Genomic DNA, 14,208 nt, shown 5'->3' on the forward strand with positions numbered 1-14,208 from the left:
AGGTGATGGTGTTCCCAAGCGCCTGATGCCCTTGTCCTTCCAGGTAGTAGAGTTCACGGGTTTGGGAGATGCTGCCTAAGAAGCCTTGGTGAGTTGCTGCTGTGCATCTTACAGATGGTACACACTGCAGCCACGATGTGCCAGTGGTGGAGGGAATGAATGTTTAAGGTGGTGAATGGGATGTCAATCAAGCGGGCTGCTTTGTCCTGGATGGTGTCGAGCTTCTTAAGTGTTCTTGGAGCTGCACTCATCCAGGTAAGTGGAGAGTATTCCATTATACTCCTGATTTGTGCCTTGTAGATGGTGGAAAGGCTTTGGGGAGTCAGGAGGTGAGACACTCGCCACAGAATACCCAGCCTCTGAACCGCTCTTGTTGCCACAGTATTTAAGTGGCTGGTCCAGTTAAGTTTCTGGTCAATGGTGACACCCCAGGTTGTTGATGGTGGGGCATTTGGCAATGGTAATGCTTTTGAATATCAAGGGGAGGTGGTTAGACTCTCGCTTGTTGGAGATGGTCATTGCCTGGCACTTGTGTGGCATCAATGTTACTTGCCACTTATCAACCCAAGCCTGAATGTCATCCAGGTCTTGCTGGATGCGGGTATGGACTGCTCGATTTTCTGAGGAGATGCAAATGGAACGGAACACTGTGCAGTCATCAGTGAACATCCCCACTTCTGACCTTATGATGGAGGGAAGGTCATTGATGAAGCAACTGAAGATAGTTGGGTCTAGGACATTGCCCTGAGGAACTCCTGCAACGATTTCCTGGGGTTGGGATGATTGACCTCCAAAAACCACAACCATCTTCCTTTGAGATAGGTATCACTCCAGCCAGTGAAGAGTTTTCCCCCCGATTCCCATTGACTTCAATTTTATGAGGGCTCCTTGATGCCACAATCGGTCAAATGCTGCCTTGATGTCAAGTGCAGTCACTCTCATCTCACCTATGGAATTCAGCTCTTTTGTCCATGTTTGGACCAACGCTGTAATGAGGTCTGGAGCGGAGTGGTCCTGGCGGAACCCAAACTGGGCATCGGTGAGCTGGTTATTGGTGAATAAGTGCCACTTGATAGGACTGTCGATGACAGCTTCCAACACTTTGCTGATGATTGAGAGTAGACTGATGGGGCAGGAGAGGCTGGATTGGATTTGTCCTGCTTTTTGTGGTCAAGACATACCTGGGCAGTTTTCCACATTGTTGGGTAGATGCCAGTGTTGTAGCTGTACTGGAAGAGCTTGGCTAGAGGCATGGCTAGTTCTGGAGCACAAGTCTTCAGCATGATAGCCAGGATGTTATCGGGGCCCATAGCCTTTGTTGTATCCAGTACACTTGACTGTTTACTGATATCACGTAGACTGAATCAAATTGGCTGAATACTCGCTTCTGTGATGGTGGGGACCTCAGGAGGAGGACGATATGAATCATCCTCTCCGCACTTCTGGCTGAAGATGGTTGCAAATGCTTCAGCCTTGTCTTTTGCACTTGCTTGCTAGGCTCCGCCATCATTGAGGATGGGGATATTCATGGAGGCTCTTCCTCCCGCTTGTTGTTTAATTGTCCACCACCATTCACAACTGGATGTGGCAGGAATGCAGAGCTTTGATCTGGGCCATTTGTTGTGGGATCACTTAGCTTTGTTTGTAGCATGCTGCTTCCACTGTTTAGCATGCATGTAGTCCTGTGTTGCAGCTTCTCCAGGTTGCTACCTCATTTTTAGGTATGCCTGGTGCTGCTCCTGGCATGCTCTTCGACACTCCTCATTGAACTAGGGTTAGCCTCCTGGCTTGATGGTAATGGTAGAGTGAGGGATATGTCCGGCCATGAGGTTACCGATTGTGGTGGAATACAATTCTCATGGATGCCCAGTTTTAAGTTACTGGATCTGTTCTAAATCTATTCCATTTAGCACGGTGGTGGTGCCACACAACACAATGGAGGGTGTCTTCATTGTGAAAACGGGATTTCATCTCCACAAGGATTGTGTGGTGGTCACTGCTATCAATGCTATCATGGACAGATGAATCTATGACAGGTAGATTGGTGAGGACAAAGTCAAGTAGACTTTTCCTTCATGGTGGCTTTCTCTCAACCTGCCGTAGTCCCAGTCTGGCAGCTATGTCCTTCAGGACTCATGCAGCTTGGTCAGTAGTGGTGCTACCGAGCCGCTCTTGGTGATGAACTTTGACATCCCCCACCCAGAGTACATTCTGTGCCCTTGCTAGCCTCAGTGCTTCTTCCAAGTGGTGTCCAACATGGAGGAGTACTGATTCGTCAGCTGAGGGAGTGTGGTAGGTGGCAATCAGCAGGTTTCCTTGTCCACGCTTGACCTGAAGCCATGAGACTTCATGGGGTCCGGAATCAATGTTGAGGACTCCCACAGTCACTCCCTGCCGACTGTATACCACTGTGCTGCTGCCTCAGTATGATTCTGTGAGTATGACTTTGTCAGGCTGTTGCTTGATTAGTTTGTGGGAGAGCTCTCCCAATGTTGGCGCAAGTCCCCAGATGTTAGTGAGGAGGACTTTGCAGGGTTGACAAAGCTGGGTGTGCCGTTGTCATGTCCGTAGCCGGTGTCGAAGTCAATGCCGGGTGTTCCGTCAAGTTTTTAATTATTATTGTTTCTTGTAGCAGTCTTCAGATTATTAGTCTTGACCTCTGGATTACTAGTCCTGTAACTTAACCACTATGCTACCGTTCGCGACAAATTAATTTGTTGACGAGGAAACAAACATGGGCCTTGGTAGTGAAAGCACTGAATCACAACCAGTAAATGACCAGGGCATTTATGTCACACAGAGGTACAAGTGTCACACAGAGGTACAAGTGTCACACAGGAACAAATGTCACACAGAGATACAAGTGTCACACGCAGGAACAAGTGTCACACAGGAACATGTGTCACACAGAGATACAATGTCACACAAAAACACGTCTCACACAGAGATACAATGTCATACAGGAACACGTGTCACACAGGAACACGTGTCACACAGGAATAAGTGTCACACAGGAACAAGTGTCACACAGAGATACAAGTGTCACACAAGTACAAGTGTCACACAGGAACACGTGTCACACAGGAACAAGTGTCACATGGAAACAGATTTTTGCCACTCAAGTATATTTTTACTCATTTAATTCTTTTACATGTAAAATCCCAAGGCTTATGCAGTCCAACATAAAGTAGTTGAATTGACACATCTTCCACTCTCTTCTCCCTTGTGGAAAACAAATAAAACATATGGTTTGACCATAATATTATACAAAGCATGTGTACTACTACCCACTTCTGTATTGATGCACTTTTCTTAAATGTTTTAATTTGCTTATTGCTTTGAGACATGTGTCATTGTTAATTATGAGACAAATTAGTTTTATTCTTGAATTTCTAGTGTTTTGAATTGTATCTCAATTTGGCTGAAATCTTACATCAGTATGTACAATCTCCTGTCAGGACTGATGTCTCTGATGTTAGAAAGACATGAAATTAAACCAGATCACAGCCAGAAAGTTAAGAATGCAGGGTGGGTGGAGGAGCTAGAACTGCATAGTGATGAGCAGATCAGAAGCATTTAATATATCTGGGCCAAGAGTTTCAGCTCGATTGCTCGTGTTTTTTCAGCCCAATTCGCCTGATATTGGCATAAAAGGTCGTGGATTTTTAACTGTAAGTGGAGATCAGCGCAGCTCGAGTTTCCACGATCTTTTGCGCAAGTTTTAAAAAGATCTCGCTGGAAGCAGACCCCGCCACAAACCTAGCCACACCCCTAGGGTGAATTAATCACCATTGGGAGTATCCGCTAATTGCACTCGTTTGCGGGCCTTCGAGGAAGCTCCAAAAATTAAACTTGATCTTTTGTGCACAAGGGCACTAATAGATATGTTTTAAAAGGTTTTGAATGAATTTTTAAAAATTTACTAAGGAACTGACTACTGTACCACAATCTAACTAGAAAATAGTTTTGCATATTTTTTTTAAAGTCATTTGCAGTCATTTAAAATTGGGTTATTCACAGGTGATGGATTGACACTGTGATTTTAAATGCTTACTTTTTTTGTGATAAACCCATTTTGAACTGTATTCATCAAACTGCACTTGTTACCACTCTTAAATATATCACGGAATATTTTTGAAAGCAATTTTTTTAAATTCTGTTTTAAAAGGCTGCCCAATTGTGCTGGTTCATGGCAGGTTTTGCATTCGGGGAGAAATGGAAACGAGTTTGAGCAGAAACTCAGGGAGAAAAAAAACACTTTTCTAAACAGGCTCAATTTTGGCGCAGTTTGAGCCAATCGTGCCCAAAGCAGAGGTGTCTAGAATTTTAGACTGGGTACTAAATATGTTATACATTTATAAAAGACACAATTGTAGACTTGTGATAGATTGATAAATATTATAGATGGGTGTCAAATTTATCTCTCAACCGACACAATTAAAACAAATGAGTTGGCCATTTATTGGACCTTGCTGTGCACAAATTAGCTGCTGTATTTACCTAAATTACTTCAAAAATACTTATTTAACTGTTCCATGTTTTGGGATGTCCTGAGGATGTGGAAGGCACTATATACATGAAACTTAGTCCTTTCTTACTGGAGCAGATGAGGGAAATCAATTTCTATAGTCATACACGATCAGTAAATTTTATATAGAATCATAAAATGATTAAAGCACAGAAGGAGGCTATTCAGCCCATCAAGCCCATGCTAGCTCTCTGCAAGAGCACTTCAACTAGTCCCACTCCCCCACCCTTGCCCCATAGCCCTGCAAATTGTGTCTGCCAATCTTTGATTCCAATTTGCCTGAGCCAGATCTGTTCCCATCCCACTGAAATTGGCCTTCCTCCAATTAAGTATTTTTACTCTAGATTGCTCCATGTCCTTTTCCATAGCTAATCTAAACCTTGTGATATTATGATTACTGTTCCCTAAATGCTCCCCTACTGACACTTGCTCCACTTGGCCCACTCATGTTACTGGCAATAGCCTGTAACACTATTTTGTTATACACTGCTCTTTTACTTATAATGCACACACCATATAATATGCTCTACTGGTGCTTTGAGGGAGCAAGGTCTAGAAATTCATTGGTACCATGCCCATTTTTCAAGGTCAAAACAGGTGACTAAGCATTCAATATGGTGTGCAGCATGAGCAAGCGTACTGCGTGCAGGAACTGCACCACCTGTCTTATTGGAATGGGCTGCTCCGTAGATAGCTAGGAAGTGCAATGAAAGTATGTAAGCTGATGAATAAAGTGTTTAAATTAGGTCCTAGGCTGGTTGAAGGACCCTTTTATGCTATTGGTCCCTATCACCAATACACCAACAGTCCCGCAATCCTTTTCACCTCCGTCCGTACTACCACGTTCTGATTGCCTTCTTTCACTCAAGCCTCTGCTTTCACTTCACAACAACTATAAACACCAACACAAAATATAAAACACAATTGATCATACAACAATGGTGAGTATATGAGTCTGGGGAGAATACCACTTGCTACAGCTATGATGCTTCCTCTGCCCGTGATGACCAACAAGTTTTCTGCCGTAGAGGAAAGGTTTGGCAGCCGGGCTGGTCCTCCTCCCTGGCAGCCTCCTGGCACAGGTAGTGTGCCACCTTCTCCTGCAAGAACAAAGGGAACGTATCAGTGCCAGTCTGGTGAGGTATTTAGAGAATTGCCTGCCATGATCGAATAGTTGGTGCACAGTATGAGAGATCTGGGAAAGTGATGGTTGCAACAGTGGTGAGTGTGTGAGTCTGAGGAGAAGGAGGTGTAGTGAAGTGCGGTGCAATGAATGTTGCGGTATGATGGGAAGCAGGGGAGGGAGTATTGTGCGTAGTGAGGATGGAGGTGTGAGCAGAAACTAAGAGAGCATTACTGTTGCCTTGACAAATCTAGTAAGGTCAATGAACTTCTTTTGGCATTGAAGCCATGTCCTGGGAGCTAAGTTCCTGGCATTAACTTCATCTGCATTCTCTTCCTACTGGCAGTAGAGGTGCTCTCTGGCAGGCTTTCTGCCCTTGTGGAGGGGTGGGAGAGCAGTGGGGCGACAGGATCTCCCTTCTGCTGTCCATCACCTTGACCAGTGCCTCCAAGGTGGCCTCATAGAACTTGGGTGCCCTCTCTACTTCTTCCAGCAATTTCTGTGTTCAGAAGTGTTTCCCTGTGGTCTACAGCCAGAGTGCACCTCCCCTTTCAGAGGTGCTGGCTGCCTTTAAATGGTGCCAGTGAAGAACAGAACATGATGGGCATACAACCTGAATTCTGTTGCATTATACCATAGTTAAGGATCAATTGGCTGTCTTGTGGCATACTATACTATTTATGTCATCTATAAGGGGGCAGGTTTCATTGGGAGACTCAATCTGCTTACAGGAACTACCTTTCTGCTGTGAGTTGAAAATGTTGGTAGAGAGCCCAGGTTATAACACACAATTTATTTAAGGGAACAACCATCTTGGTGAAAACTTCCAAACGAGTACCTCTTTTAATCTGTCAATCAGGAAAATAAGTTTGTGGCTTTTGGCAATTGTGCTATTTGACAATCATTACTGACTTATCCTAAACTTGGGAGTTATTCAGATAAATAAAAGTTGCCAAGTTTCCATTGTTGGGCCCAATGTTTTTGTTCTAATGTCAGTTTTGCTCTCAGCAAAGACAACTTTCAGTTAATTTCTTGAGCACTCCCCTTGGCTCATGCAGTGTATCCCAAAGACAGCCTGTGGGAAGTAAATAATCCATTTTTTGTTGTGCCTCCCTATCATTTGTTTGGTTCAATTGGATATGTACCTGACTGTTCATCCAAGCTTTAACAACTTTACTTAAAGTTTCACAGTCATTTCTTCAAAATGAGAGCTAAATTTTGGCAGGCAGTTTAAAGATTTAATTTCAGATGTCCTTACCCATCTGATTGGAGATTTCTCAGAGCCCAGCTCTGTGCTCCATCCCGTAAGGATGTTGATTTACATTTGCTTCTGCTTCTACCAGACCAGCTGTTTGCTTGTCAGCTAGATAAGTACGCTGCTGGGTAAAACATCACCAGAACCTTGATTTTATATCTATCCTTGGAGGTAATGGTATTAATGCATTTTAAGATTGACCTACAGACAGTAAGTAGCTAGGCTTGGCCCAGATTTTACAATCATTTTAACAGCTGCTGAGAGATAAAAGGGGAAAAAAGAAAGAACTTGCATTTATATAAATCACCTTTCATGTGCATCCCAAAGCACTTCACAGCCGGTGAATGGATTTAAGAGCGTAGTCACTGTTGTTATGTAGATAGACGTGGCCAGCAATTTGCATACAGCAAGATCCCACAAACAGATAAATGACTTGTTTATCTTTTTTTGTTGGCACTGGTTGAGATAGCAAAGAAAGCATACATTCAGTGGAGAGACAGAGCAAGACATAAATCAGAGAGAGAGAGAGAGAGACAGAGAGACAGAGAGAGAGAGAGACAGAGAGACAGAGAGAGAGAGAGAGACAGAGAGACAGAGAGAGAGAGAACAGGGAGACAGAGAGAGAAAGGGAGCACGTACGCGATTGCAGGGCTAAAGTGACAGGCAGAGCAGGGATGAGAAAGAGAGTAATAATGAGAAAGTCTTTTAGAAAATAATATTTTGGAATACAATCTAAGAGATATGGGGGCTGAAGTTCAGGGTCTCGGTAAGACCCGTTACTGCCCGTTTGCGGCGGCCATGTGGCAGAATCCCGTGGCCGCCGCTTTGCCGTCGACTGGCTGCCGCGACAGAAATTTGGTCCGGGAGGCTTTGCGGTGGTGTGGGTCACCATCCCGATCGACGGACTTTTGTGGCGGTGTGGGGCTTGTGGCAGTGATGACACGATCAAAGTGCGCACCACTGCTGCTCCGCACCCGGATCCATTTTCATCAATAAAAAGCCGGTCCTTTTATTGACGGTGTCCCCGCCAGCTTTTAAGGTCGATGCACTGCAGGAGAGTGCCAGCTGGTGTGCTGAGAGGTTTTTTTGTGCATCAAAGTTTCCCGGAGCTTTTTATTCAACATTTCAAAAACGGCAGCAGGATTCTGTAAACTTTTGCTGCGTGAAAGAAATCTTTGCCTGTCTCTGATTAATCTGGCCTTTGGGAGTAAATCTCTGCTGCACAGAGGGTTGTGCCTCCACCCATAATGGGCTCAGTTTTGGCAGGGGAACGCCCGCTCCACATTGTCAGAGGCAGGGAGGCACACAGGAGGAGGCATCGCCGTCACCAGCGAGTCCTCGGGCAAGGGAGGCAGCAACTATGGCTGCCCAACATGTAGAAGGGCCTGCAGATGTCCACAGACGTCAACGTCCAGAAGCTGGACAGCATGGGAGATGGTGTGAGGAGGAGGGTGAGGTAATCTGACCCCCCTCACCAGAAAGTGGGTGAGGAGCCTTGCCAGCAGCAGTCCGCCGAGTCTCCACAACATGATGAGGAAGAGCGAAAAGGTGCCCATGCTGCTGATCCTATTTTGGATGGAGGGCCCCGACACCTCTTCCGCTAGCTCCCTCCAGGCATTGCTAAACAGTTGGCAAGTCGGTCTCCCTCCAAACCCTGCACCAGGATCTCCAGCTCAGAGTCGGAAAACCTCGTAGCCCTTCATACCACAGCAGCACCAGCCATCCTTCCACACCACTCCTTCCCACCTCAGGGCCTAGCTGCAAACCCAGGCCTTTAAGAAGGCCAGGAAGCAGCTGGCTCGTTGGCTACCAGTCACCCTAAGGCTGAATTTCCCCGTGGGAATACCGCCCCAATCAACCCAACCACACCGCTGCAAACTATCAGATTTGAAAGGTAATTAGCGCTGGAGGACATTTTTGGGGTCAAAAAGCTGAATTTGGATCCAATGGCGGCACTGAATTTTGGCCACTTGATGTTGGAGCAACAGGTTATTGTGTTCCTAACACAGATGAGACTGCACACAGGGAGGTTAAAGTAACAGTGACCTCAGTCTTTATTAAGAAACTCCAGAGTGAGGACCAGGCATTAGGGGCCGGCTTATATACAGTGCTCCCAAGGGATGCTGGGATCCCTTGAGACTTCAGGGGATGCGCTCCCTGGTGGCGGAACATGGGAGTGCATGCTTTACAGATACACAACATCACTCTCCCCCCCCAAAGTCAAAGTGAAAGCTATTTACAAGGTGAGGCAGTCGGGAGCCTTTCTTTCCCAGGTGGACCGCCTCAATACAAATGTCTGTTCTGGTGTGTTGGCTGTGCCCTCGCTGTGCTGGCATTTTGTTGGCCCTGCAGGGCTGCTGGGTGAGCCTGGCCTTGCTGGGCTGTTGGGCGTGATGGGTTCAATTTCCTGGTCTGGGGTGGTGTCGTTGATCCTTTGGGTGTGTGTTGTGGGTTCGAAAAAGGTGGTGTCTGCTGTGGGTTGTTCAGAGTAGTCTGTGAACCGCAGCCTTGTTTGGTCCAGTCCAGGTGCTTTCTGCAAATTTGTCCATTGTCCAGTTTGACTACAAACACCCTACCCCCTTCTTTAGCTATCACCGTGCCCGCGATCCACTTGGGACCATGTCCATAGTTTAGCACATACACAGGGTCATTCAGATCAATTTCCCATGACACAGTGGCGCAACCATCGTTTACATTTTGTTGCTGCCGCCTGCTCTCTACCTGATCATGCAGGTTGGAGTGAACCAGCGAGAGTCTGGTTTTAAGTGTCTTTTTCATGATTAGCTCAGCTGCGGGCACCCCTGTGAGCGAGTGGGGCCTCGTGCATTAGCTGAGCAGTACTCAGGACAGACGGGTTTGGGGTGAGCCTTCTGTGACTCGTTTAAGGCTCTGTTTGATTGTTTGTACTGCACGCTCTGCCTGCCCATTGGAGACTGGTTTAAAAGGGACTGAGGTGACAGGTTTGATCCCATTGCGGGTCATGAATTCTTTAAATTCGGCACTGGTGAAACATGGCCCGTTGTCACTGACCAGTATGTCAGGCAGGCCGTGGGTGGCAAACATGGCCCTCAGGCTTTCAATGGTGACGGTGGCGGTGCTTCCCGACTTTATTTCACGTTCAATCCATTTTGAAAAAGCATCCACCACCAGCAGGAACATTTTACCGAGAAACGGGCCCGCATAGTCGATATGGATATTCGACCATGGTATGGAGGGCGAGGACCACAAACTTAGTGGTGCCTCTCTGGGCACGTTGCTCAACTGAGCACATACGCAGCATTGCCGTACACAGGATTCTAAGTCAGAGTCGATAACGGGCCACCAGACGTGGGATCTGGCTATCGATTTCATCATTACTATACCCGGGTGTGTGCTGTGGAGATCCGAGATGAACGTCTCCCTGCCTTTTTTGGGTAGCACTACGCGGTTACCCCACAACAGGCAGTCTGCCTGAATGGACAGCTTGTCCTTTCGCCTCTGGAACGGCTTGATTATCTCTTGCATTTCAACGGGGATACTGGCCCAGCTCCCTGCAGTAAACAGTTTTTTACTAGGGACAGCAGAGGATCTTGCCTGGTGCAAGTCCTAATCTGGCTGGCCGTGACAGGTGATTTATCATTTTCAAAAGCTTCCATGACCATCAACAAGTCTGCAGGCTGCGCCACCATTAACAAGTTTGCAGGCTGCGCCATTTCCATCCCCGTGGTGAGCAATGGTAGCCGACTGAGAGCATCCGCACAGTTCTCGGTGCCTGGCCTGTGGCGGATGGTATAGTTATACGCTGATAGCGCGAGTGCCCACCTTTGTATGCGGACTGAGGCATTAGTATTTATCCCCTTGTTTTCAGCGAACAGGGATATGAGGGGCTTGTGATCGGTTTCCAGCTCAAATTTGAGGCCAAACAGGTACTGATGCGTTTTCTTTACCCCGAACACACACACACGAATGCCTCTTTCTCAATCATGCTGCAGGCCCTCTCGGCCTTAGACAAGCTCCTGGAGGCATAGGCGACAGGTTGCAACGTCCCCGCAACGTTAGCTTGTTGTAATACACACCCAACTCCATACGGCGACGCATCACATGCTAGCACAAGTCTTTTACACGGATTATACAACACAAGCAGCTTGGTGGAGCATAAAATGTTTCTGGCTTTCTCAAAAGCAATTACTTGTTTTTTTCCCCATACCCAGTTCTCACCTTTACGCAATAACACATGTATGGGCTCTAAAAGGGTGCTTAACCCCGGTAGGAAGTTACCAAAATAGTTGAGTAGTCCCAGGAACGACCACAGCTCTGTGACGTTCTCTGGCCTGGGTGCATTCCTGATAGCCTCTGTCTTGGCGTCTGTGGGCCGAATGCCATCTGCCGCGATCTATCTCCCCAAACATTCCACTTCTGTTGCCATGAAAATGCATTTCGACCTTTTCAGCCGCAGCCCTACGCGGTCTAGACGCTGGAGGATCTCCTCCAGGTTCTGTAGGTGCTCAACGGTGTCCCGACCCATGACCAATATGTCATCCTGAAAAACCGCCGTGCGTGGTACCGACTTGAGTCGGCTCTCCATGTTTCTCTGGAAGATCGCAGCAGCCGACCGAATTCCAAATGGGCATCTGTTGTAGATGAACAGTCCCTTGTGCGTGTTGATGCAGGTGAGGCCCTTCAAAGACTCCTCCAGCTCCTGCGTCATGTAGGCCGAAGTCATGTCGAGCTTGGTGAACGTCTTGTCTCCTGCCAGCGTCGCAAATAGGTCGTCTTCCTTGGGTAGCGGGTATTGGTCCTGCAGCGAGAAACGTTTAATAGTTACTTTATAATCGCTGCAAATCCTGACCTTACCATCACTTTTGAGTACTGGAACAATCGGGCTGGCCCACTCACTGAATTCCACTGGGGAGATGATATCCTCGCGTTGCAGCCTGTCCAGCTCGATTTCCACTCTCTCCCTCATCATGTGAGGTACCGCTCGCGCCTTGTGGTGAATGGGTCATGCCTCTGGGACCAAGTGGATCCATACCTTCGCCCCGGAAAAGTTTCCAATGCCTGACTCAAAAAGGGAAGGAAATTTGTTAAGAACCTGAGTACATGAGGCCTCACCGACATGTGATAGCGCTCGGATGTCATCCCCGATCCAGCGGATTTTGCCCAGCCAGCTCCTTCCAAGCAGTGTGAGGCCATCACCCAGGACAATCCAGAGTGGCAGTTTGAGCACCGTGCCCTCATAGGTGACCTTGACCATGGCACTGCCCAGGACAATGATGAGCTCTTTGGTGTACGTTCTCAGTTTCATGTGGATGGCGCTCAGGGCTGGTCTGAGTGCCTTGTTGCACCACAGTCTCTCAAACATCTTTTTACTCATGCTGGATTGGCTAGCGCCAGTGTCAAGTTCCATGGCTACGGGTAAGCCATTCAATTTTACATTTAGCATTATAGGTGGACATTTCGTCGAAAATGTGTGCACCCCGTGTACTTCAGCATCTGCCTACTCTCTCTGAGGCTCGAAATTGCTTTGATCCAGCATGGACCGATCTTCCTCTGCCACGTGGTGGTTCGCAGGTTTTGCAGAGCTTGCAGTTCGTCTGCAAGCTCGTTGGAGGTGCCCCATTGTTCCACAGCTCTTGCAAACATACTCTTTCAAGTGGCATGAATAGGCTGAATGGAAGCCTCCATAACGCCAACAAGGTGTGAATTGCCTTGCATTCACCCTTTGTTGCAGACTCTGATTCATCTGGGTCATCTGAGGCTTGCTGGCAGTTGCAGTTTTGTGGTTTCTGCCCTGTACATTTCTGCTCACAAACATAGTTCCAGTTAATTTATGAACATTGCTAGCACTTGTGTGCTGAGAGATTTGTTTGGTGTTATCACTGGTGGACATAAACGCCTGTGCTATCGCAATGGCCTTACTGAGCGTCGGTATCTCTAGTCAAAAGTTTTTGTAGGATGGTCTCGTGGCCAATGCCCAGTATAAAAAAGTCTCTGAGCATTTGCTCCAGGTAGCCATAAAACTCACATTGTCCTGCAAGTCGCCTTAGCTCGGCTACGTAGCTCGCCACTTCCTGAACTTCAGATTGCTGGCACGTATAGAACCGATACCTCGCCATCAGCACACTCTCCCTCGGGTTAAGATGCTCCCAAATCAGTGTACACAGCTCCTCATACGATTTATCTGTGGGTTTCATAAGAGCCAGAAGATTCTTTATGAGGCTGTAGGTCGGTGCCCCGCAGATCGTGAGGAGGACCGCTCTCCTTTTTACAGCGCTTCCTTCTCCGTCCAGCTCGTTGGCTCCAAAGTACTGGTCTAGTCGTTCGACATAGGCTTCCCAGCCTCACCATCCGAGAACTTCTCCAGGATGCCCACAGTTTGCTGCATCTTTGCATTGGATTCGTATCTTCGTCGGCAGTTGTTGTGTTCCAACACAGATGAGACTGCACACAGGGAGGTTAAAGTAACAGTGACCTCAGTCTTTATTAAGACACTCCAGAGTGAGGAACAGACCTTAGGGGCCGGCTTATATACAGTGCTCCCAAGGGATGCTGGGATCCCTTGGGACTTCAGGGGATGCGCTCCCTGGTGGCAGAACATGGGGGTGCATGCTTTACAGATCACAACACAGGCGACTTTGAACCTATGGCGTCACAGCCAAGGGGGTAAAGTGGTTGGCTAGTGATTGGTGAGTAGTTTTTCTTTTTCTTTTCCTTTATCAGTGGGTAAGCTTTATCATTGTTGTTGCTAAATTAAGTTAATCTAAGGGTTAAGTCATGGCAGGAGAGCTCAGATACGTGTCATGCTCCTGCTCTGCTATGTGGGAAGTCAGGGACGTTCCGAGTGTCCCTGACAACTACATGTACAGGAAGTATATCCTGCTGCAGCACCTGACAGACCGCATTGTGGCACTGGAGCTGCAGGTGGATTTACTCCGAAGCATCCGCGATGCTGAGGATGTCGTGAATAGCATGTTTAGTGAGTTGGCCACATTGCAGGTAAAGGTTATACAGCCAGATATGGGATGGGTGACCAACAGGAAGAGCAGTGGAAGGAAGGTAGTGCAGGGGTCCCCTGTGGTCATCCCCCTGAAAACAGATACACTGCTTTGGGTGCTGTTAAGGGGGATGACTCATCAGGGGAGAGCAGCAGCAGCCAAGTTCATGGCACCGTGGGTGGCTCTGCTGCGCTAGAGGGCAGGAAAAAGAGTGGGCGAGCTATAGTGGTTGGGGATTCTATTTTAAGGGGAATAGATAGATGTTTCTGCGGCCACAATCAAGACTCCAGGATGGTATGTTGCCTCCCTGCTGCAAGGGTCAAGGATG

The sequence above is a fragment of the Pristiophorus japonicus genome, chromosome 16, assembly GCF_044704955.1.
Source record: "Pristiophorus japonicus isolate sPriJap1 chromosome 16, sPriJap1.hap1, whole genome shotgun sequence".
In the NCBI taxonomy this organism is placed as follows: Eukaryota; Metazoa; Chordata; class Chondrichthyes; family Pristiophoridae; genus Pristiophorus; species Pristiophorus japonicus.